General features: G+C 36.3%; 1 long non-coding RNA gene, 3 other non-coding genes and 2 pseudogenes across 7 annotated transcripts; 4 read left to right on the top strand and 2 right to left on the bottom strand.

The window, feature by feature from the left end:
- Nucleotides 1-867: 867 nt before the first annotated feature.
- Nucleotides 868-3,625, bottom strand: LOC147485362 (uncharacterized). Of its 4 annotated transcripts, none has more exons than XR_015202959.1 (5): nucleotides 3,394-3,625; nucleotides 3,200-3,251; nucleotides 3,002-3,115; nucleotides 1,215-1,644; nucleotides 868-1,139 (listed from the first exon to the last, which is right to left on the bottom strand). It is a non-coding gene; the product is annotated as an uncharacterized LOC147485362 (long non-coding RNA). The 4 variants fall into 4 exon arrangements; XR_015202961.1 differs by lacking the exon at nucleotides 3,200-3,251 and having other exon boundaries at nucleotides 1,215-1,274; nucleotides 1,407-1,644; nucleotides 3,394-3,614; XR_015202960.1 differs by lacking the exon at nucleotides 3,200-3,251 and having other exon boundaries at nucleotides 1,215-1,484; nucleotides 3,394-3,622.
- Nucleotides 3,626-5,206: 1,581 nt separating this feature from the next.
- On the top strand, nucleotides 5,207-5,318 carry LOC147485361 (U5 spliceosomal RNA). The gene has a single exon (XR_015203445.1). It is a non-coding gene; the product is annotated as a U5 spliceosomal RNA (small nuclear RNA).
- Nucleotides 5,319-8,119: 2,801 nt separating this feature from the next.
- LOC147485360 (U5 spliceosomal RNA) lies at nucleotides 8,120-8,231 on the top strand. The gene has a single exon (XR_015203450.1). It is a non-coding gene; the product is annotated as a U5 spliceosomal RNA (small nuclear RNA).
- A 1,337-nt stretch (nucleotides 8,232-9,568) lies between these two features.
- On the top strand, nucleotides 9,569-9,691 carry LOC147485359 (U5 spliceosomal RNA; annotated as a pseudogene).
- Nucleotides 9,692-11,824: 2,133 nt separating this feature from the next.
- On the bottom strand, nucleotides 11,825-12,020 carry LOC147485358 (U2 spliceosomal RNA). The gene has a single exon (XR_015203453.1). It is a non-coding gene; the product is annotated as a U2 spliceosomal RNA (small nuclear RNA).
- A 1,441-nt stretch (nucleotides 12,021-13,461) lies between these two features.
- LOC147485357 (pEARLI1-like lipid transfer protein 3 pseudogene) lies at nucleotides 13,462-14,093 on the top strand (annotated as a pseudogene).
- Nucleotides 14,094-25,812: the final 11,719 nt, after the last annotated feature.

Genomic DNA, 25,812 nt, shown 5'->3' with positions numbered 1-25,812 from the left:
AATATCCTCAACACACTTATGTTCACTCTACTTGGTGCAACATTCAAATCTTATAAAGAAAGAGATATATCATCCCCGGCCACTTGTCAGTAAAGTCCCAAGCTCATCATCTAAAGGATGATTCTAACCGTGTCCTCCAAAAACAGCGCTACTACCATAGCCGCTGCCACTTGCACCACCACTAAAAAAGTTATCACTGCCACCTCCATTAGTGAGACCATACTCTCCACCGCCTCCACCATAACCGGCCACCAGCAATAGCACTTCCATCAAAATTGCTTCTACTACTATAGACACCACCTCCACTGCTACCACCACTTCCACCACCACCACCATAGTCTCCGCTGCAATTGTGTAGTCCTCCTGACCGATCTGTTGCAAAATTTACCCTTATCTTTCTGCTATGATGTTCCTGTTGGTACATGGTCTGTATAGCACTCTGTGCATTCTCATGAGATGCGTACTCAATGAAACCAAAACCTCTAGACTTGCATAGTCTCACGATCCATGCACACTTGTTAAAAGTATTCTTTAAAATGAAAGAAATATCAACTATATAGCATTGATTTATAATATGAATGAGACAAATGTTTCACTTGGATGAAGATGGCATGGGACTTTTTAAACTCTTCAAAAAAAAATTCAAAGTTTAGGAGAGCTAAGTTCACTTGCTACATTAATAGGTTATATGTTTAAATCAACATAAGATGAAAGTGTACGTCCCATGACTGGTAAAAGAGGTGAAACACCCTCCATTAGGTTTCCTTCTAAAACCCGCGAAGGATTTAGAAGCTTGGATGAGTTGTTCTCATTGAAGACAAATAACAATAAAAAGTAGAGATTTAAAAAAAAATGATGAACACCATACCAGTTGTCTAAACTCTTATGTTAACTTTGAATGTTGTACCCACATAATGTTACCCTTTTGACTGAAACGTAACATCAACACATCAGTACCTATTAAAATAAAAATAAAACATAGGTGGGGGTCTGCCTTAACCCCATAACCATTTCAAATATATATAGTCATGCAAGGAGCAAAATAACTCGAGCTGATTCACCTCACATCCTGACTCCAATGCAAGCTTGAACAATCTGAGTGAAACCGAGTGCTTTGCAGCTGAGTCAGAGAGCGTGATCTGTGATAACCAATATGAAGCTGAGGATATAAGAATGAACTTCCTTGATTTAAGAAAAAATGATGAACACCATACCAGTTGTCTAAACTCTTATGTTAACTTTGAATGTTGTACCCACAGAATGTTACCCCTTGACTGAAACATAACATCGACACATCAGTACCTATTAAAATAAAAATAAAACACAGGTGGGAGTCTGCCTTAACCCCATAACCATTTCAAATATATATAGTCATGCAAGGAGCAAAATAACTCGAGCTGACTCACCTCGCATCCCGACTCCAATGCAAGCTTGAACAATCCGAGTGAAACTAAGTGCTTTGCAGTTGACTCAGAGAGTGTGATCTGTGATAACTAGGGGTGTCTCTTTTTGCCGAATTTCCGATTTTTCCGAAATCCAACCCGAAATTGGTCTGGCTCTGGGTGTAGTTTTCATGGGCCGATTTTCCGATTTTTCGATTTTCGAAAATTCTGAAAAAAAATTGGATCGGATTTGGATATAATTCTAAAATCCGATCCGATCCGAAAATTCCTATATTATTGCCAATTTATTCCGAAAATATATACTTCTCTCACTATCCACTTGATTAGATCTCGATCGTTCATTCATTTTCTAGTTTTTTACTTCCAAAAACAAAACAAAAACATAACCTAGCCGCTACTTCCCCACTTGAATTGGACCACTCTACTGTCATTACACCGTCCCCGCTATAATAACAACAATGATGAAAAAAAATGTCATTGAGTCATATAATGACTTCCAGACCAATCCAAAAGCCAAATTCCAATAGATAGAATATTATGTAAAGCTACTTAGAGTCCAAGACCATAATCCATTATTTATGCAGACACTTCACGCTTCAATTTCCACACACAAAAAAAGATTGAAACATTACAAATACCCAGACCTCAACAGAATGCAATGCTTGCTATTGGTGGGCGCGAGGTTCTTTTTCGTTTTTTTCTTGGATCACTTGTTTGAATGAAAATGGGTTTTTCAATAAACAAGTCGCGTATTGTTGTTGGTACATTAGTGTTGTGGACATGGTTTTCTCTCCCTACAATGAACATCATGTATGATATTCCAAAAATAATTGAAAGTAAAGAGATCTTTGAAAATTTACCAAGTATTTGAAATTTCCGAAGTTATTCGAAATTTCGAAAGTTTGAAATTGGAAATATATTTTGAATCCGAAAAAAAATTAGATCGGATTTGGATAGCATATTAGGTTCCGAAAAAAATTTGGAAAAATTCCGAAGGAGGTTAATCCGATCCGATCCGATCCGAAGTCACCCCTAGTGATAACCAATATGAAGCTGAGGATATAAGAATGAACTTCCTTCTGCTCATTGAAACTCGTTTTTCACTACTACTCCCTTGCCCTTTGCTAGATATCATTTTTGTATTGGTCTTTAACTTAAACAACTTAAAAGCTTATCTAATACTTATTTTGACTTTTTTGGAGAAACCAAAAGATGATCCTAAAACCCTGGATATCTTATCAGATGGTTAAGATTGTCAGTCCATACAACTATACTTCCTAAGACTTGTACAATCCATCAAAACAAAGTTTTGATATGGCTAGCTGAAATTACTCTTTGACCCATCTATATTAATAAATAGGATATGATATAAACCAACTAAAAGTAATGTACACACACAGGAACAAAGAGTAAAGTAGACACTTCTTAAAATGACATTCTAAGCAAGATGACTAACACACTTTAGGCATTAATAGGAAACAAATGCATATCATTGAGGAAAACAAAATTCTACTATTGAACATTGAAGTAGTGATGAGCAATACTTTAACATAAACAGGGATATATTCGCTAACCAATGTTTTTACAGTTCCAATTACCTGCTGTCATTTATCACCATGAATTGTAGCTGCTAGAAAACCATTCGAGCATAACCAATATTCCAGTGAGTCAGCTCCTTTCTATGTCTCGACAAAAACTGAAGTCAGAGCTTGCTGTGAAATCAATAATAGGAATCACTATACAACAATTTACACTATCAAATATTAAATAAACCAAGTCAGAAAGGGGAAAACAACCTAGGAAGAATAATAGAAAAGGACAGATTTCCAAGAGAGTGAGGAACAGCTCCTGCGAACCCCGCAAAAGAGAGATAAAGATATATCAACAATTTGAATTCGCCAATGAATAGGGGAATTTCACTTGCTGAAAAATTGTTAATACTCAAGTCCAAGTATTCCAAATGCTTCAGCTTCATTAGTGAAGGATTTACCTCACTGGCAACTAACCAAGTACTCTCGTGAAGTGAAGAATATTCATTGTTTGGATTTCGAAGGTCGAGTTTGATGACTTGCCCTGTGTTGTTGTCGCACTCCACTCCAACCCAGATGCAGCAATCTTCGCCCACCCAACTTGAGGTCATGAAGAGCTTGTTTCTCTATTTCGATGCACCAACTGAAGTCAGCCAAAGCCAGCAGAACCAAGTGAATATTATGATGGGACCTCATTCCCTTGATTATATATGCAACACTAAACCAATCAGTTCCCCTGGTTTCTGATCAAGTGCAACAAAGCGAAACCTTTTCTGATGTGTACAAGGCAAAATGCAAATTGCAAAGTGCATGCCAACGAATGGTAGTTCTATGCTTCTATTTATCAAGAAATTGGGCCTAACACCCAATTTTTGAGAAAATGAAGTCTAGAGGACACACTTTTGGTGAGTAACTCACAATGACAAATTTTAGAAATTAGTAACTCAGGAACCCACGATTTCAAATTTTATAACCCTCAAGGACAAAATAAGTTGGCCCGGCCATTTTACTTTTTTTAAATGTCAGTTATACCCTTTCGTGAAAATAACCCTCAAGGACAAATGATCCGGATTTAAAATAAATATTTGCCAATTTTACCCTTTATGTCATTTTACTATGAACAATGAGTGTTCATACCTTCTGCTGGTGTATGAACAATGATTGTTCATATCCAAATAGGTGAATGTATCTTATACAATATATTGATGTATGAACATTATACCCAAAAGACTATGAACATTGAATGTTCATACCAAAAGGACTATGAACATTCAATGTTCATACCCAATCAATGTTCATACCCAAAGGATTATGAACATTGAATGTTCATACTCAATCAATGTTCATACCCAAAGACTATGAACATTGAATGTTTATATCCAAAGACTATGAACATCGAATGTTCATACCTAAAAGACTATGAACATTGAATGTTCATACCCAAGGATTATGAACATTGAATATTCATACTCAAAGGAGTATGAACATTGAATGTTCACTATGAACATTGAATGTTCAAATCCAAGGACTATGAACATCGAATGTTCATACCCAATCAATGTTCATACCCAAAGGACTATGAACATCGAATGTTCATACCCAAAGACTATGAACATTTAATGTTCATGTATGAACATTCAATGTTCATACTAAATACACTAGGTCGTTTCGTCTAGGCCGGGCCGTTAATTATTTCGCGTCAGGGGTATACTTGACATTTCATCTACCCGATCCGTTTTTTATTTTGCGTCAAGGGTATACTTGAACTTTCATCTACCCGGTCCTTGAGAGTTACAAAAATAAAAATGTGTCTTTGAGAGTTACTTTTTCGACATTTTTGTCCTTGAGAGTCACTCCCTATTTATAATAGGACACTGCGTTGGTGCTCTAAAGCTTATTAAAAATAGTCAAAATTTGAATAGCTAATTGGTTACGCATGTACTTTAACAAATACAACTCGCAACTAAACATGATAGCCAGTTCATACTTGATAGTCTTCAATTAGGTTTACTTGTGGTCTTCTTATGAATGGCAGATGATTGACACAGTTCCCTGTCTTTAGGGTTTGCAAAGTGGCACTAGTTCTTTTCCCACTTTGGATGTTTTTTTTGTAGAGTAAATGAACAATGAAAGCATGGCTAACTTTTAAAAGTGGCCTAGTATAGTGATATGTTTTCCCCATTCTTTGAAAATGGCTAACAAAGCACAAAGTTCAGTGTTAGTATATAGTAAGCTACTCTTTTCTTCAAAACCACTCTTTTTCTTCAAAAAATGAGCTACGAGGCGAACTATAACTATTCTTTCGCCTTTTACTAAAGAATACCGTGTGCTCGCTGCACATAGTAGCATACGCCAATTTTTGGAGGGTTTTTCAGTTTGAAAGGCCCTAACAATACAAAATGAAAAATGTTTTGCAATTGTTCCTGGTTATTTTTGTTCCCTTCGGGATTAAAAACTTCTTTCTATTAAATTTTAAAATCCAATTTTAAAGAGAGAGAGTGAGGTCTATCAACTGATCGAGTTGACAAGCAGATTACAATTTGAAAGGATCCTAAGCGTTGAAATATTCAAGATGGGCCGTGATAATAATTATGCTAGGAAAGGCCTTAGACTTTCATGGGTTCCCAATGTAATTGTGGTGGCTAATGCGAATGGTAGCCTTAATATTATGGCCTGGAGCCCTGGACATGGTTGACATCAAGGTGGGCATACGTTTGGCAACTGCTTATGTGTGAGTGACGATCAGAGAGCTACATTTTGGAATACCAAGAGCATTGCTTTGATGTGAATTGTCTTACATATTCACCTGATTCACAGCTGCCTACTGGAGCTGATGTCTTGCATTGCATAGTTGCATGTTTGAGCTTGCAATTTAATATGCTATATTGGCTCTATTGATCTAATTTATTTAATTGCATTCAGATGAGGAAGGCAGTCAAGACTCAAGAGAGCTCACAGGTTAACCAAAAGTACTACGCATACTAACGATTTGTCTGTTCTACACAAGCCTAGAAGAGCACCCATTACAGTTTTTAAGAACCAACCCTATTTATAAATAGGACACTGCGTATTTATAATAGGACACTCCTATTATAGGTCCTCCCTATTTATAATAGGACAACTGCGTTGGTGCTCTAAAGCTTATTAAAAATAGTCAAAATTTGAATAGCTAATTGGTTACGCATGTACTTTAACAAATACAACTGAACTAAACATGATAGCCAGTTCATACTTGATAGTCTTCAATTAGGTTTACTTGTGGTCTTCTTATGAATGGCAAAGATGATTGGTGAAGGTTTGTTAAAATAAAATCATTACCTTAAAATTGCTAAAAGGAAGATTGGAGGAAAAGGAAAATTTTTCAAATCGGTGAAAGCTATATGAAATCTCATATCAACCGTACTATTTTTTCCATGAGTATCATTCTTAACCTATGAGGTCCTCCTAAAGAACCAAGTGGGACAATTGTTTTTAGCTAAGAATTAGAATTAGATTTTCAGGAATCTCTCCCGATAATTTCAGTTATGTCTTTAGGGTTTGCAAAGTGGCACTAGTTCTTTTCCCACTTTGGATGTTTTTTGTAGAGTAAATGAACAATGAAAGCATGGCTAACTTTTAAATTCCCTAGTATAGTGATAGTCCCACATTTGAAGTAACAAAGCACAAAGTTCAGTGTTAGTATATAGTAATTACTCTTTTCTTCAAAATTGGTTTTTCTAGTTGAGCAATGAGCTTAACTATTCCCAAATAACTTTTACTAAAGAATACCGTGGTGTTGCACATAGTAGCATACGCCAATTTTTGGAGGGTTTTTCAGTTTGAAAGGCCCTAACAATACAAAATGAAAAATGTTTTGCAATTGTTCCTGGTTATTTTTGTTCCCTTCGGGATTAAAAACTTCTTTCTATTAAATTTTAAAATCCAATTTTAAAGAGAGAGAGTGAGGTCTATCAATTGATCGAGTTGACAAGCAGATTACAATTTGAAAGGATCCTAAGCGTTGAAATATTCAAGATGGGCCGTGATAATAATTATGCTAGGAAAGGCCTTAGACTTTCATGGGTTCCCAATGTAATTGTGGTGGCTAATGCGAATGGTAGCCTTAATATTATGGCCTGGAGCCCTGGACATGGTTGACATCAAGGTGGGGGGCACGTTAAAACCTGCTTATGTGTGAGTGACGATCGAGAGCTACATTTTGGAATACCAAGAGCATTGCTTTGATGTGAATTGTCTTACATATTCACTGATTCAAATATCAATCTTTGGGATGATGTCTTGCATTGCATAGTTGCATGTTTGAGCTTGCAATTTAATATGCTATATTGGCTCTATTGATCTAATTTATTTAATTGCATTCAGATGAGGGAGGGCAGTCAAGTGTTCAAGAGAGCTCACTATGTTAACCAAAAGTACTCACGCGATACTAACGATTTTATGCGTTTCTACACAAGCCTAGAAGAGCACCCATTACAGTTTTTAAGAACCAACCCTATTTATAAATAGGACACTGCGTATTTATAATAGGACACTCCCTATTATAGGTCACTCCCTATTTATAATAGGACACTGCGTTGGTGCTCTAAAGCTTATTAAAAATAGTCAAAATTTGAATAGCTAATTGGTTACGCATGTACTTTAACAAATACAACTCGCAACTAAACATGATAGCCAGTTCATACTTGATAGTCTTCAATTAGGTTTACTTGTGGTCTTCTTATGAATGGCAGATGATTGGTGAAGGTTTGTTAAAATAAAATCATTACCTTAAAATTGCTAAAAGGAAGATTGGAGGAAAAGGAAAATTTTTCAAATCAGGTGAAAGCTATATGAAACAGCTCATATCAACCGTACTACTTTTCCATGAGTATCATTCTTAACCTATGAGGTCCTCCTAAAGAACCAAGTGGGACAATTGTTTTAGCTAAGAATTAGAATTAGATTTTCAGGAATCTCTCCTGATAATTGACACAGTTCCCTGTCTTTAGGGTTTGCAAAGTGGCACTAGTTCTTTTCCCACTTTGGATGTTTTTTTTGTAGAGTAAATGAACAATGAAAGCATGGCTAACTTTTAAATTCCCTAGTATAGTGATAGTCCCACATTGCTGAAGTAACAAAGCACAAAGTTCAGTGTTAGTATATAGTAAGCTACTCTTTTTCTTCAAAACCATGTTCATACCCAATTACGATTATGAATGAGTTTAACTATTCTTTTCGCCTTTTTACTAAAGAATACCGTGTGCTCGCTGCACATAGTAGCATACGCCAATTTTTGGAGGGTTTTTCAGTTTGAAAGGCCCTAACAATACAAAATGAAAAATGTTTTGCAATTGTTCCTGGTTATTTTTGTTCCCTTCGGGATTAAAAACTTCTTTCTATTAAATTTTAAAATCCAATTTTAAAAGAGAGATGAGGTCTATCAACCCGATCGAGTTGACAATGATTACAATTTGAAAGGATCCTAAGCGTTGAAATATTCAAGATGGAATGATAATAATTATGCTAGGAAAGGCCTTAGACTTTCATGGGTTCCCAATGTAATTGTGGTGGCTAATGCGAATGGTAGCCTTAATATTATGGCCTGGAGCCCTGGACATGGTTGACATCAAGGTGGGCATACGTTTGGCAACTGCTTATGTGTGAGTGACGATCAGAGAGCTACATTTTGGAATACCAAGAGCATTGCTTTGATGTGAATTGTCTTACATATTCACCTGATTCACAATTTGCCCTACCGAGTGATGTCTTGCATTGCATAGTTGCATGTTTGAGCTTGCAATTTAATATGCTATATTGGCTCTATTGATCTAATTTATTTAATTGCATTCAGATGAGGAGGGCAGTCAAGACTCAAGAGAGCTCACAGGTTAACCAAAAGTACTACGCATACTAACGATTTGTCTGTTCTACACAAGCCTAGAAGAGCACCCATTACAGTTTTTAAGAACCAACCCTATTTATAAATAGGACACTGCGTATTTATAATAGGACACTCCCTATTATAGGTCACTCCCTATTTATAATAGGACACTGCGTTGGTGCTCTAAAGCTTATTAAAAATAGTCAAAATTTGAATAGCTAATTGGTTACGCATGTACTTTAACAAATACAACTCGCAACTAAACATGATAGCCAGTTCATACTTGATAGTCTTCAATTAGGTTTACTTGTGGTCTTCTTATGAATGGCAGATGATTGGTGAAGGTTTGTTAAAATAAAATCATTACCTTAAAATTGCTAAAAGGAAGATTGGAGGAAAAGGAAAATTTTTCAAATCAGGTGAAAGCTATATGAAACAGCTCATATCAACCGTACTACTTTTCCATGAGTATCATTCTTAACCTATGAGGTCCTCCTAAAGAACCAAGTGGGACAATTTTTTAGCTAAGAATTAGAATTAGATTTTTCAGGAATCTCTCCCGATAATTGACACAGTTCCTGTCTTTAGGGTTTGCAAAGTGGCACTAGTTCTTTTCCCACTTTGGATGTTTTTTGTAGAGTAAATGAACAATGAAAGCATGGCTAACTTTTTAAATTCCCTAGTATAGTGATAGTCCCACATTGCTGAAGTAACAAAGCACAAAGTTAGGTGTTAGTATATAGTAAGCTACTTTTTCTTCAAAAACCATTAGCGATAGCTTGAGCGAGTGAGCAGAGATTTAACTATTCTTTCGCCTTTTACTAAAGAATACCGCGGTGCTTTCATTCGCACATAGTAGCATACGCCAATTTTTGGAGGGTTTTTCAGTTTGAAAGGCCCTAACAATACAAAATGAAAAATGTTTTGCAATTGTTCCCGGTTATTTTTGTTTTGAGGCATCGGGATTAAAATCTTTTGTTCTTTCTATTAAATTTTAAAATCCAATTTTAAAGTGAGTCTTGACTCTTGACCCCGGAGGTCTTTTATTAAATTTTAAAAGTTGATTTTAAAAAAAGAGTGAGATTACAATTTGAAAGGATACAATTTGAAAGGAGCGTTGAAAATATTCAAAGATGGGCCGTGATAATAATTATGCTAGGAAAGGCCTTGGACTTTCATGGGTTCCCAATGTAATTGTGGTGGCTAATGCGAACGGTAGCCTTAATAATATGGCCTGGAGCCCTGGACATCGTTGACATCAAGGTGGGCATACGTTTGGCAACTGCTTGTGTGTGAGTGACGATCAGAGAGCTACATTTTGGAATACCAAGAGCATTGCTTTGATGTGAATTGTCTTACATATTCACCTGATTCACAGCTGCCTACTGGAGCTGATGTCTTGCATTGCATAGTTGCATGTTTGAGCTTGCAATTTAATATGCTATATTGGCTCTATTGATCTAATTTATTTAATTGCATTCAGATGAGGAAGGCAATCAAGACTCAAGAGAGCTCATAGGTTAACCAAAAGTACTACGCATACTAACGATTTGTCTGTTCTACACAAGCCTAGAAGAGCACCCATTACAGTTTTTAAGAACCAACCCCAACCAAAATGACTTCCAACCCCAGTTCTTTGCTTTTTAGGTCGCCCCCTTAAAACTCGCAGCATGACCGAATCAACTAGGGTTGACTGTGATCTTTCCATCCAAATCACATGAAATGTCCTAAGTACCCTTTGGAGCATGAAATTACACAAATACCCCTTGACTCTCTCAAAACCAAAATGGAGTTAATGACACGTGTCAAGATATCAAACACTTAAATCAACAGCTACGATTTAATAAAATAAAATCAAAATGTCTATTGGTATCTCTTTTGCGCCATTCGAGATCAATCCTACGGCTAACTCATCTTCTTCTCTATCTTGCCAAAAAAATTCATCTTTGAAACTTCTTATTTTGATTTCCCAATTCAATTTCATTTTCCATTTTCAATGTGTATCAATAATTTAATCAACAATGAACTAACCAATCACCATTAATATTCTATTTAGTTTTTATGGGATTTGATCCAACTTAGGAAGGTTATTATGCTTTAATTTGAAGATTGGTTTTTTCTAGCAGTACCTACAAAACTTAGTTTTTACCCCAAACCTAATTAGAGGCGGTAGTGATGTTGCAAACTCTTAAAAATTAGTTCTTGAGAATAGTAGGGGGGTGGAGGAGGAGAAGGGGTAATACTAATAACACTTTTTTGTGGTTTTTCGATATCAACTTAGATTAAGTTTGTAAAATAGTGGCACGTGTTCTGTGTTTTAACTTGATTAAATTGTAGCCATTGATTTAGGTGTTTGAGATCTTGACATGTGTCATTAACTCTATTTTGGTTTTGAGAGAGTAAAGGGGTATTTGTGTAATTTCATGTTCTAAATGGTACTTAAGACATTTCATGTGGTTTGGATATAAGGATCACGGTCAACCATAGTTGACTCGGTCCTACAGTGAGTCTTGGGGGGAGTCTTAAAACCTGCACCAATTATGGTCGAATGTTATTGGACTGCACCGTCAAATGACATGACAAATATCAATACTACGGTTCCTCCTTGGGGAACTTGAGACATTTAGGTTAGGGTGGAGTATTCAGAGACAATAGTGAGAAACTGAAACATCATAGGTGTATATTGGTGGTTTGGGTGTTGAGAACAGTTATGTTGCGGAAACACAAGTCATAGTGCAATGTATTGCAAAAGCAGTTGGTTTGGGCATGACTAAGTTAATGATCGACTCTGACTCGGGCAATTGTTGTTCAAACTAGTTGGAGGGAAGCAAACTATTAAGACGTGTCTCAATGGAGGGAGCAGTAGACCAACCTTTCTTACTAGAATTGCGTATTTTTCTTTTTCCTTTAGACGCTTTTATAAATCATGGCTATTGCGTATGCCTTCACCCTATTTATTTATTCAAACCCATAGTTCTTTTCTTTCATTATGAGCAAACAACTTTTGCATGTTAATAATTTTCATTGATTTGGTAGGGCGAGCCAGGCCCAAGCAGTAGTGCAACGAATGGGTGACTCTTGAAGGACTCAATAGCAAGCTATTGTGGCAAACCTCCCCCAATAAAAAATTAATTTAATATCGTGTGAGGCAATGCCTCACATATCAGATATTAAACTGATAAGAACAGATACTACACTTGATCTTAGCCAAAAGGCCGAGAAAGGTATGAATTGTTTATTGTTCAATGTCTGCTTTTGTATCCTATTGCTCTGCAAATATATTTTTAATGAGTAGCCCGATGTGGGAGTAAACACATAGTTTGTGTACAAGTCACAAAGACGCCCTTAGACATAAGAATGATATTCTAACATAAACGAACATAATATAAATCCTGGAAAAAGTTGTAATCCACAAGGTTAAGAATGTGAATGGATCGTAAATGCCCACAGACAGAAAGAGAGAATGAAGTCTCAAGATAATTATGCTTTGATTTAAACAATCAAGAGATGCATATTTAGGTTGGGAACTTGGGCAATTCGGGTTGGGGGGTGGTGTATTCAGAGACAACAAAGGAGAAACCGAGAACATCATAGGTGTATATTGGTGGCTTGGGTGTTGAGAACGGTTATGTTGCGAGTAAAACACAAGTCATAGTGTAATGTATTGCAAAAAGTAGTTGATTTGGGCATGACTAAGTTATTGATCGAATTTGAGAAAAGGGTTTCATGAGGGGTGGGATTGATGATGGTTTTTTTGCTCGGTCATTTTATAGTCCGACCAAGGGTTTTCAATTTTAGGTTTGTATTACTAACGTGAGCAAGTAGAATCATCGTGAGTTTTTTTTTTTTTGAAATATTTGAAAAGACCAAAAAGTGTTTTAAGAAATTACAAATTACACTAATATTAAGGTTAGTTTGGTAATTACATAATTAATTATTTTTTAAGTGGAGACTATTTTAAAATTTTGGCTGAGGTGGCTCACTATGAGCATTCTGGGAGAATGGATATTAATGTAGGTAGGATATCTAAGGATTTGGAATTTCATTTTTTTCGTAATTAGCATTAGTGTTTACAAAAAGTTAGAGACTCTATGAAGTCTTGAAAAGTAGAACCAAATGAGTATAGCTATAATATATATCTAAAGATAAGTTCAATAAGTTTCTTGATTTAAAACCACAGGCTTATGGCCAAGGCTGTGCTCCTTTCACCACGAGTTACCGAACAAATGCAATCAGTGAAAATTCATACGCATATAAGGCATATTAGTAGTCACTGGTAAATGTACTTAAGTTTACAAATTCTTCGAGATCTTCAACACCTGTTTTATTATGATAAGTAGACAGAACAACAGAAGTAGATAACAGATAGAATGATAGATGAGATGGACTGATAGTTAGACTCTTAATGCTAAAAAAAACTAAAGGGGTACAATTATTATCACTGACTGGTAATGGCAATGCCAATAATTGAAGATATAAATCAAACTCAACGTGCATCCACGAACGATTTGCGTATCCAAACATTTTGATTTGCCAGCAGAACCATAGCTGAACATGGCTGCATTGCTGATTAATCTAAATTACGAATTTAACAAAAATTCCCCCACTTTGAATGCCTATTAATACACTCCTGAATCCATTCCCTCCATCACACACCACCTTTCTCGACTTCAATTATATTCTCGCTACAACTATTACTACAGTACTACCGCAAACATTTAAAACAAAGCAATTAAAATGGCTTTCAAGAACTCTACATCAGCTGTTTTGTTTCTTTCGCTAAACATTCTCTTCTTTGCAGTAGTCACTGCTTGCTCTCACCCTCCTAAGCAAGCACCAAACCCTTATGTCCCAACTCCTAGCACTCCCACACCTGCTTCCAAGGGTACATGCCCAAGAGATGCCTTAAAGCTAGGCGTCTGTGCTAATTTACTTGGTGGGCTTGTTACTGTTCAAGTGGGTAGTCCTCCTGATATCCCTTGTTGCACCCTTATCAAAGGCCTTGTTGACCTTGAAGCAGCAGTGTGCCTTTGCACTGCCATCAGAGCCAATGTCTTGGGCATCAATCTTAATGTCCCACTTTCACTCAGCTTGCTTCTTAACACTTGTGGAAAGAAGGCCCCAACTGGATTTCAATGTGCTTAAACCTGTTTATTCATCTCTTTGATTCGTCTACCAATTGTTTTTGTATTTTTTTTTTAATCTTATACTGTTATTCAATTGAATTTGATTTATTATGTCAATTATTATTTGTTAAATCAATGAAAGGTGTTATTACATAAATGGAATAATGGTTGTACCTTTTCTTAGACTTCGATTTGTAACTATGTTCTTGAAGGTTTCGAACTTAATCACCAAATTGGAGATTTGAATTCGTATATATCTCCCCCAAGTCCCCAACGAAAATGTAAATGCAAAACTATAACTAGGCTCTATCACCAATTTCTATTAGCACTTGTAAAGGCTATATGGGCACCTACAGTACGTATTAGCTGACCTCTACTTACATTGACTTAAAATTTATCAACTTCAACATGGAAATTTACAAAATTTATTTGTAGAAGTATATCATCATGGCATAAAAATAGGAAAAAGGAAATTGACAAACAAACAAGAAACAACAAAGAAAGAGGCATGCCTCAGTCCACTATAAAACCCGCAAATTTAGTGGCACCTTGAATCATTGATCACCTGTTTAAAGGTAAAGAACAAAAAGATGGATGTTTAATTTGGGGGTTTCCGACCCTTCAGTGTGCCTCTTCACTTGTGACAAGGTAATTTGCGGCCCGTTTGAGAACACACGTCCGATTGCAGCTGGCAATCAGGTTGACTTGACCAATCGTTTGACGGTCAAGGACTAAGCAACATGGCTGAGTCATCTGCTGTGATCAGCATCAAGGACTAACCAACATGGCTGAGCCAACTGTGCTGTGTTCAGCATCAAGGACCAGCCCAACATGGCTGAGTCAACTGCTGTGTTCAGCAGTCCCCGCTGATATTTCAGCAAGGCCCTTACACAACATTGAGGACGCACACGATCTGTCAGAACCCCTATTACAACAATTCATCCACTTTAATTCCCCCACTTGGGTTACAAGCCCACGTTACGGAGCTCGGCGTTCTCTAGAGAAAATAGATGATATATAAAAACGTCGACTTAGAAGTAAGTGACTAATGTGGGACTAAAGTCTACGTGCCCGCGAAAAATATAGTTGCTGACTTGCTGATTGTTTATCTCGGTTCATCAATTTCGTAATTGATATCGGTACCACCGGTAGAACAAAGATTAAGTACAAATGTAATTTAGGATTCCATCAGTATTCAGTAACTGTCCTCTAAGCTAATTTTAGGCTATGATATAACCTCCTTTAATCACTTATAAGTCCAAGAATTACAGTTTTGATACTAGGTTTTTCCAAAATTAAAAGCAATATGAAAAAAAAAAAAAAAAATGATTTTATAGATCTGCACTCCTATTTTGAAACAAAATTAGACTTGTCCCCCAAATTCAAAAAAATAAAACTTGCCCCTCCAAACTCGCATACCATGAAATGTCTCTGTTATCTCATGGTGAAATGTTAAAACTACTTTTTCTTGGTTATTTTAGAATGGAAGTGTTTCTCTTGTTCTAGGTTTGTATTAGGGAGACAAGTCTAAATAAAATAGTAATGTTTGAGGTGTTTCTCTAATTATAGATTTATATTGGGGGTGCAAGTCTAAATAAAAAGTTAATAAGTATTGTAATTCAAGTGTAGTTATTCTAGTTGTACTTATAGTCTTGACTGATTGAAAACCAACTAGAACTTTGAGTTAGAACTGTGAGTTATGAATGACAAACTCGATGTACTTTTGTCATTAATGGTCTAGAGTTATGGAGTTAGGTTTTAAGTAAAAATGAATGTTTTTTTTACACAAATGTACAATTAGAATGCTTTTTACACAAGAAATGGTAGTTAGAACATTTCACCACAAGATAACAGAGACATTTCACGGTGTGTGAGTTTGGGGGGGGGGGGGGGCAAGTTTAATTTTGTTTCAAAATAGGGGTGCAAATCTATAAAACCCCAAAAAAAAAAATGAAGTCTAGCTTCATTTTAAACGTATTTTGTGTCTAGGTGAAGTATTTTTACCATGCAAACTTCGGCTTTAAAAGGTTGTTTATTTTTTTGTTTTTTTGAAAAAAAAGCTGATATTTCGTTTAGGTGTAGTTTGCTCCTCAAAGGCTCAAATAGTGCTGCTGGGTCACATAGAAAAGTCGCCAGCCCTAGTGACCCGGCTCGGAGTTATAATTTGAAATTGGTTTGGGTTTTGAGTCGCCAGCCTTAGGTGGAGGGTATATTTTTATGTCAAACCATTTTTTCCCATAAGCAGCCAAGATTTTTTTTGCCCAAATGGAGAAAGTATCAGTGATATCTTTATGATACTATGATAATATTGAATAGTTTTATCTACGAATAAGATACGAATTGGAACGCAAGTAAAACTAAAACTGAACTAAGTATAGTCGATTATTTATCAAAGATTTCTACTCTTGATTCTATCAAAATAGAGTTTGAGTAAAAGATTCATTCCACTCCTAGTTCTTTAGAATTCGTGTTTCCTAAGATTATCAATCCTACCAAAGTCAATGCATGAGAGATTTACGAATTTATACTACGATGCAATTTAAACTAACAAGATATGAATTTATACGACTACGAAATACTAAATTGATACTAGATAAAGAATTAGGGGGGATTGATTCTACCTTAACTCGACTTATTTTACTAATGAAAAATCGTCGTAATCCGAACTGAACTGCTTTCGCATAACAATTGGTTCTTCCTAATCCCTAGTTGTTAATGATAATCTCTATCAACTAACATCTAGCATGTGAAACAATCAAACCCATTCTCATGGTGAACTAATCATTTCTAGAATGGAATGGAAATTACGCCTACTCTACGCTAACACAAATCAAGTTTCATCAAGGTTTCTTCAACCCCCTCTAATGGAGGTTTAGTCTAGAATCATTATATTATCATTTCCAATTGAATTTAAACAAGACATGATGTAAAGATTATAACTTTGCTTATTTCAACTCAAATGGAAATCTAAATTTGCTAGATTTAATTGAAACTAACAATGATGATAACTAAATCTATGAATTGAACTATAAAGATTTAATGAAATGAAACTATATTATGAAGAACTAAATTACTTTATTAATCTAATGAATAAATAACAATTGATTCAAATACTAAATTAAAACAAGATAATAAAAACTAATTAATTAATGGAAAAAACTCAAAACTAGATCAAAACTATTCTCTAATGGCTACCTTCTACTCTAAGCTAAGTATATCTTAAGAGTTAAGTCTTGTGTATTGAAATGGAGAAGACCAGATCCACATTTTCGTGCATGGGCTGAGGAGCCATGTTTTGGGCCGAAAAATCGAGCCCAAAACCTAATCTCTTCAGTCCACATAGCCCTTTTCAGCTAGATTTGACTTCCTCAGACTTTTCATCCGCTTTTGCTCCTCTGATTGGGTCAAGGCTTGGACCATTGGAAATCTCTTTTCGAGCCAGTCGTTTTGACATAAGGTAGGCCCAATTCCGAGGTCTAAGTCAAAAGATATAGTCTTTGGAAGTTCTACTGACTTTTGTGTGTTGTTTCTGCCTGCATTGACTTTGACTTTTCAGCTTTGACCAGGCTTTACAAAGGCTTTTTCTTCTTGAATCTTGGCCTTTAATCACAAAACTTCTTAGCAACCAACCCTTGATCCTTTATCTCGCCAAAGTGACACATTTCTACACATAATTGACTTCAATGCCTGAAATACATAAAAACATGTAATCAGCATTAACTCTTATTTATTACTCGCATAATTGGTCTAAAAGTATTATTGTTAAGGGGTTAAAACTACAGTTTTGGGCTCTTATCAAACCACCCCCAAACAGCATTTTGCTTGTCCTCAAGCAAATATGAGAAATTAGAATAAGTGACCAAAAATGGAGTTCTAACTACTCTCGTTACGCCGATTGCGATTGCATTGACTATATGCAACAATGCCTTAAACCACTAGGAATTCCCTAGTTGATGAGTTATAGCCTCATGAGAGTTTTCCAGTTAAGGTACTCACAAACTTCATCTATACTACAACGACTAAGAAATAAAACTATTGTTTCCTTATTTATGCTCCCAATTATCTATACATCTCACTAGCAATGAATACAGAATAATCAAGTCAAAACCTAAACTAATATATGCATAATAATCAATCATCTACGAATAAACATATATACAATGAGTAATACTATGAAATGCACTAGCAGGTCCGTTTATGAAAACTTGGAATAGCGTCCTTAAGTAGGTACTCACATAAATGTCAAGACAAAAACCACTCTGATTTTTCCCCTCAAGTTTCGCTACTCCAGTGTGTAGTGGGCACACTTTACCTTACAATCTCAATGATACACAAGGAAGCCGGAGTCGATCAAACATATTTGCCACTTACTATCACACTAACATATTCCTAATTGAGCTAGAGGTCTTTATTAAGTATTGCGGGGATTATGAGATGGTTTAAGAAGGAAGGAAATGGATATTCAAAAAGGACAAGTCTGAGATAATATAGTCTTCATATTATGTAACTAGAGAAAACATTGTTCCTTACTTTTGCTTCTACCCTTTGTTTCCATCCTTATATATATATTTTGGCTTTTAACTCCTTTGACTCTATTTTTGGAGTTCTAACTCTTTATTTTCTTTTATTTATTTATTTATTTATTTTTATTTGGATGGAAACTTTCTTTTCTTTTCTGAAGCGACTAACAAATTCTTGATTTCAAAGGTCTTTTTCTTTTCTATTCTCAGACTCATTCAAAGAATGGGTAGGCTGATTTTTATTTTTATTTTGTTTTGTAACAGGTTAAAGGATTTGCGGTTTATGAAAGGCTAAAGAAAGGCTCAGAGGGGCGACTAGCGGAAAATAATTTCATAGGTTTGAATTTTTGGCTATATCGATCCAAAGAGGGCCTAAATTCTCACTTAAGATATGGTATAGTGATCAAGCAAGTGGACGTGTGATTTCTCTATCCGGATTTTATTTCTCCCTTGTGTCATTTCTCAAATGTTTCACTCATATAAGGCTTTAGGCTATATTCTCACAGGATTTGTAGAATAAGTACTCTAGCCTAGATTTCAAAAACTTACTGCCAACAATCATAGATAATCATGTAACTTATTTATAGATAGATGCAAAGATTATTACCTACATATTAACCTAAGTTTCTAAAAACTATTCTAATGCAAAAGCTACGTGAGACTTCTAGATTATTGAGAGCATAGAGAAAGAAAACAATACCAATATTCCTAAGTGTATATCATAAACTTTTTATTTATATTTTTAAAATTTTTGAATTTTTTAACTAGAAAACAAGTGCATATTATACATATCTATATCCTAACAGATGCCTTTTAATATTTCCGATGTTTCTATGCCCTCCCCAATCAAGAAGCATGCTTTGTTTTCAAAGTATTCAAATAAATAGTAGAGAAATACCATGGAAACTCGTTAAATTCGGAATATTCGCAAAAACAAGGTTAAAACATGCTAATATAGAAAAAGAAGAACACTTAGACGCGAACTCTATATGAGTTCCACGTTTTTTTCGTTATGGGGTTAACAAGAATCAAATTGCTTGGGGTCATGAACATTGGCTTATGATATTCCAAAATAATTAACTAAAACTAAAAACTTACCAAGTATTTAACTCCCCGTACTAAAAGCATTATCCTCCTCCTCCTAGAAAAAATAAAGAAATGAGGTTCCTTCCGATCAAGATCCTAACGGATGCCTTAATTACGCCATGGTGATTTGTCATGCTTCACGCCATTTATCATCTACAATCACTAACCTATTTAGCACCACTTGGTCTCGATGGAGTTTCACCCGTTATGGGGCAACCCAAATGAGGTTGCACCTGCCATCCTCCGCCAAGTCATAGCTCCTCGGAAAGATCAAATAATACAATTTGTGGGTTTCACAATGTCGACCCCAACCTAATCCGTGAAACGGGAACAAAAGACAGGGAAGAAACATAGCATAATACGGCAAACTAAAACAGGCATAAGAAGGTACTTATGCCTCATACTCTTGGTTCGTGCTAAACTAGACATTAATGTCTTGGGAATGTCATATAGCTGGCATCCCTCAACTAGAGCAAGGAAAACGTCGCAAGTGGCGTCATTCGCAGAAGAAAAATGCCACTCCCCTAATATGTTTAGCATGATAAAGAACATAACCATGCCGACATTAATGGACAAGCTACCAAGGGCTACGTTATATGTTCCTTGGTCCTCTATACGAAAAATGCTAGCCCCATAATTCTCAAGCAAAAGCTCGTAGTTGTAGGCAGATAAACTATCCACTATATAGGCACATGGGTCTTGAATCTCAGCAGGCATCGAAAGGTCAACAACAAAAGCCAACAAGAACTTGGTTATTTCCATTGGTTCGTCATCAATGTTGATGGAGAACACGTGTTCTCCATCCATCCGATAAAAAAATTTGATCATAAAAATACGATGTAAGTGTAGGAGAATACAGTTCATCAGAACTTACCATTAAAGATTGTCATCCTGCTTGTATGATTATTTTGCGGAACCCACGCCATAGGTGTCACTTTGGAACAAGTCTTCAAAAGACTATTCTGGTATTATACGAGGGAATGTCATCACAAAACTACCCTTTTAAATAGCTGCAACGATCCTGGAACAACCCATAAAAAAGCAGAATTTTTCGTGTTTACGGAGATCAAGGTGAGGGGGCGCTCTACTAAGGCGCAGGCGCGCTCCAGAGAAATTTGACTTACAGTGTTTTGGGCGTGGTCGCACTCAAGTTTGGTCTTGGGAGGGCGCGGTCGCGCTCAAGAGAAAACTGGACTTACAATGAGTTGGGCACGGGTGGTGCTCCACTAAGGCGCAGGCGCGCTCCGAGCAGCTTAGTGCTGAAGTGAGAAATAAAAAGAAGGAAAATTGGGAGTTAGCGGTGAGAGATGAAAGTGAGAGGTGTGAGTTTTGTGTGGAGTATGAATGAAGTTTATATAGGTTTTGAGTTTCCAAAACGAATCGGAAAGTTGCCAAAAAGTTTTAAGACAATTGCCGAAAACAAAAATTTCCAAAACCGAAAACGGAAACAACCCATATTCTTGATTCTAAAACAAACCTAATATCTTTTAGATTGAATTTAGAATAGTAACTTCTAAATTCTTTTAGATTTCATCCTACCACTGTAGGAAACTTATTTCAAAAAATATATTTATTGTTAAGTAAACAAGAAAATCAAATTGATATAACAAATATATCATGAACAAACCTTTAGTTCAACTAATGAACTTAATTTACCAATTATTAAATCCGAACCTAGGGAAGATTCACTATGTCCTTAAGACAGATTTCCCCCCTCACGGTGCTTGAAGGTTGATGGGAAACTGTCTCCCAAGATAGAACGGATTTCCTTCTATAGAAAGCTAGCACTTCAATTCTATAGAATCAGCGAACACAACATAATATTTGACTAAGAACAGGGAGAGAGGAGAAAGATCAGAACTCTGTGTGATCTGGTGTGTCTTTCTCTCCAAATTCATCCACTATTTATAGGTGAGTGGTGCCTCTTCAAAACAACACAGTGACTCTTGGGAAAAAGTAAGCAACTCTTTGAAAAGTCACATGTTTTGAAAAGACACACCATTTTGGCATAAAGTACTATTTCGAACCAGTGCCTATTTCAAAAGGTCACACCTTTTCGGTATGATGCACTGTTTCGAACCAGTACACCCTTTCGAAAATGTTTTTCTCACTTTACGTACTGTTTCTTTTCAGAAACCCATTTCATATCAATATGGGATAACTTGGGAGACAAATTACTCATTCATATCTCAAATGGATTTGAGCAAATCATTTTTCTAACAACCACAACATCTAATCATAGGTATGCCAATATCGGCAATATTCTCAACAATCAATCCAAAACAATTTCTAAAATTAAGGATCATATAAAAATCATGCTAGAATAAATCATACCACCCCCAAACAATTCGGGAAGGTGGGATTAACAATAAAATTAACGCACAATTTGAAAAGAACCAAATTAAATTCAAATTCAAATTCAAATACAATTAACTACCAAATTCAAATTTAACTATAAAATTCAAAATTTAACATCCAAACTAATAAAAACAAATAAAAACATAAAAGGAACAAATAAAAACAACATCTAATCCATAAACTCTCTAGAACATCCGCTATTAGTGGGGTGATGGAACATGAGAAGAAGATTTGGCCTGAGTTCCCGATGGCCCCGAGCCATCCGCCCCTTGGCGACGATGCTTGTGCCTCACAGACGCCTCCTCTGAAAAAGAACCCCCGTGGGGTGGGAAGCGTTCAAGCATATCTTCTCTGAACTTGCACTGTGCTTCTATCTCGGCCTTCATCTTTGTATATAATGCTAACCTCGACGACCGGAAGATCGTGGTCTATGTTATAATGGAGATCCGCCTGGCTCTTTGTCGAAAGCACTTCAAAACTTCGTCCCGAAGGGTCTTTTGTTTCTTTATGGATTATAATCTATCTCAGTATATCTTCACAAAACCATAAACGCAACGCAAGCCACTCTGCAGTACTTGCATGCGTTCTAAATCAGAAGTACACCTATCCAAGGCATTTTCATCTAAACATGTCATATCCTCCATTTCCTCATCCGAATCGACCACACTATCTTCCGACAACTTCCAAGTCTTTTGGATACACTCCGTATAAATAATTGCATTTGAATGCAATTTTATCATAATACGAACAGATTTTGTGACAACTCTAAAAGATAGCATGATCTTAGTGATCAATACTGGAAGGGGCGCAAAGCTCTTTCCAACTCCTCTAATCACATGTAATATAAACTCGAGGATGCAAAAATTATACCTCTTCATCTGCAATATCAAGAGAACACGTGCAGACATGTCAAACCGATGTCGCTGACTTTGTCCTTCCCGAGGACATTCTTACCAATCCACTGAGCTACAGCCAGTTGGTTGGTTCGCAAAGACGATTGTCGAACGTAATGAGAATTCGGATTGTACTCACCCTCCATGACAGTGTCTTTTAGCAATGCAGGAACTCCAGTATACTAGGATTCTTGCACGGTGGTGTTGAGATGGTGTTCTGGCGTGATGCCTAAAATCTCGGCCAACAACTCTCTCGATACTTCTCTCCTCGTCCCACCCACCTTAACAAAAATTCTATTCCCATCCAACTCCCTCTTCTTATAGAATTGTTCAACCAAATCGGAGTGGTAGAAATCATCAGTCGAATACCACAACCTATTCCAAGCCCTCCTAATCATCTCGTCACCGTAAAACGAAGTGAAGCGGTCGGCCGTAAAAGCTTGTTCCGCAAAATTCTCCGTCTTTGAGCCATTGTAATTTTGATAGGATTTGTGGGTTTGAATAAGGTAGGGAGATGAGTTTTGAAACAAAATTACTAAAAACAATGGTGGTGGCGTGGTGGTGGCGGTGGCAGTTCTAATTTTTGGATTTTTGGATGTTTTCGGTTGTTGAAATTGTTGGAGATGGTGGTGGGAGAGGTTTGGAGAAGATTTGGAGTGGGTTTGAACTTTGGGTATGGGTGTATTTAGGTTTTCTTTTTCTTTTTTTTTTTTCTTTTTTATTTTTTGGTTAGGGTTTTGAAACTTGGTAATTGCGGAAGTGAAGCTTAACTCGCGATTGTTTTGGTTTGGGATGAAGGGGACGCATGGGTGCGTGCGAGATTGGGCCCAAGCCCAATTCAATTTTTCGAAATTTGTCAAATTTTTGCGCAACTTCAAACTAAAATTGCAGCTTTCATTACCGGTCTGATTTATGCGAATGAGATATGGAAACGATCAGGAGAGAATTTCCAATCCAATGATCCATAAAACACTATATTCTAAGCATGAGTGACATATAAGAAGATGGAAAACGCCTCAAAGTGCGTGCATGATGTAAGTTATGTGAACGAATAAAATCTAAATTCATAGATAATGTCAACTTGAATTGAAATATAATTAAACGGCCTAAACAACACAAATGGAAAGTTGAACAATCAAGGACAGAAAAACGAACACCCCACCCCCAAACAAATTTTTGACAATAGAGTTTAGAAAATTTGTTTTAAATGTGAGTATTTTAAAGTCAGATTCTCGAGACTTCCTAAATTACTATTTTTATGATTTAGAATTTTTTAATTTTTATGCATGATGTTTACTATAAGAAAAACGAAAAGCAATAAGGACATAATTCACACCATAGATGAACATGACTCAAAAATCAAGAAAACATGCAAGAGTGGAAAATGTGAATTATGTTAACCGTGGACTTAAGATCCGATACTTACAGCCACACACTCTATAAGGAGGGCCCGGTTACCTTAATGGTGCACTTGCCAATCTATAAAAGTGAAAGGAAGTACACCAACAACAAAATGAGTTTTTATAGTCAGATACTCAATACTATATTTAAAACATATGTATATACTTGGCATGCAGTTTACCATATATCAACAACCAAAATAGTTGTGAATTATTCCATAAATAATTACCATGGAATGCATCTCTAAACAGAGTCAAGCACCAAAACTTTCTACGTCGCAACTTAGTGAAATGAAAGCGAGGTTTGATAGATCTAGAATGTAACCGAGCATGCACCGTCTTCTTCATCTTTGAACGAGAGGGTGTCCAAGTGAATGATCTTGAGAAAATGGATGTTTGTGAAAGATATGGTGGATATGGATGAATTTTAGACGGAAGGAATAGAAGAAATGAGAATGTGGGTTTAGCACAAAACTCATTCATGGTGTAGGTAGGAACTGTCTCAATTCTGAAAATAAAGGTGTCAAGTGCCTTTCTCTTGGGAATTATTTCTGCATTAAGAGGATTTAGAAAATCATTAAGCACAGAAGAAGCAAGAGGGTCAAGCCCAAACTCCAGGTTCCTTTGAAAAGGTGGAAGGTGGGGAAAATTGGTGATGGAAGATGAATGAGTGTCAACTAAAGTTCTCAGGTCTAGATCATTAGAAGCCTTGAGATATGTCATACATTCCTTAATAGGTGAGTCAAAAGAATCACTGGGATAGAGGGTGAAAAATTCATCTTCTGTCATAGCGTCAAGGGATGAATGGATGTTGTTAAGTGGGGACTCGTGAGGTGGTAAAGAAGAGTTGCAAAAGAGTTGAAGGAAATCTTCCTCAATTTCATCTACGTCCAAGGAGTCCTTGTTGAAAGTAGAACTTCCAAAGGAAATGAATTGGTGCATGTGATTTTCAGAAAACGTGTTGTTAAAATACTCTTGAGCTAAGCTTTCTATCATGCTTACCTCTCCATCAATAGTCGTATCAGATAATTGTTTTATCATTTTAAAAACATTGACCTAAACAGAAAGATGGCCAAAGGACAAGGACATCGAACCATCGCGATAGTTTATAAGCGCGTTGGCAGTTGCCAAGAAAGGGCGCCCTAAAATGATCGGAACAGAGTCGTTAGCGACTTTTGTATCGAGGATAACAAAATCAGTAGGATAGTAGAAATCATGAACCTTAACAAGCACGTTTTCCACTACACCCTTAGGATACTTGATAGACCTATCAACTAATTGCAATGTCATTATTATAGTTTGCATTTCCTGTAGACCTATTTGGTTTTATAAATAATAAGGGAGTAAGTTACCACTCGCCCCCAAATCTAATAAAGCAGTGGTCGTGTGAGTATCCCCTAAGGTGCATTGACAAGAGGGATCTAATTGGGTCCTTAGACTTAACGATTCCATTGTATTCCGTTAAAGTTGGAAACTGTTCAGTTAAAAAGGCATCTTTAGGAATCTTTGTCTTACGCCTAGTAGTGCACAACTCTTTAAGAAACTTAGCGTGGTGAGATAATTTTTTAATTGCTTCAAGAAAGGGTAGGTTTATCGTTAGATTTTTGAAAACTTCCCTAATCTCGTCATAGTTTGTA

The sequence above is a fragment of the Coptis chinensis genome, chromosome 7, assembly GCF_015680905.1.
Source record: "Coptis chinensis isolate HL-2020 chromosome 7, ASM1568090v1, whole genome shotgun sequence".
NCBI lineage: Eukaryota > Viridiplantae > Streptophyta > Magnoliopsida > Ranunculales > Ranunculaceae > Coptis > Coptis chinensis.
This window is presented reverse-complemented; position numbering and strand designations above follow the sequence as displayed.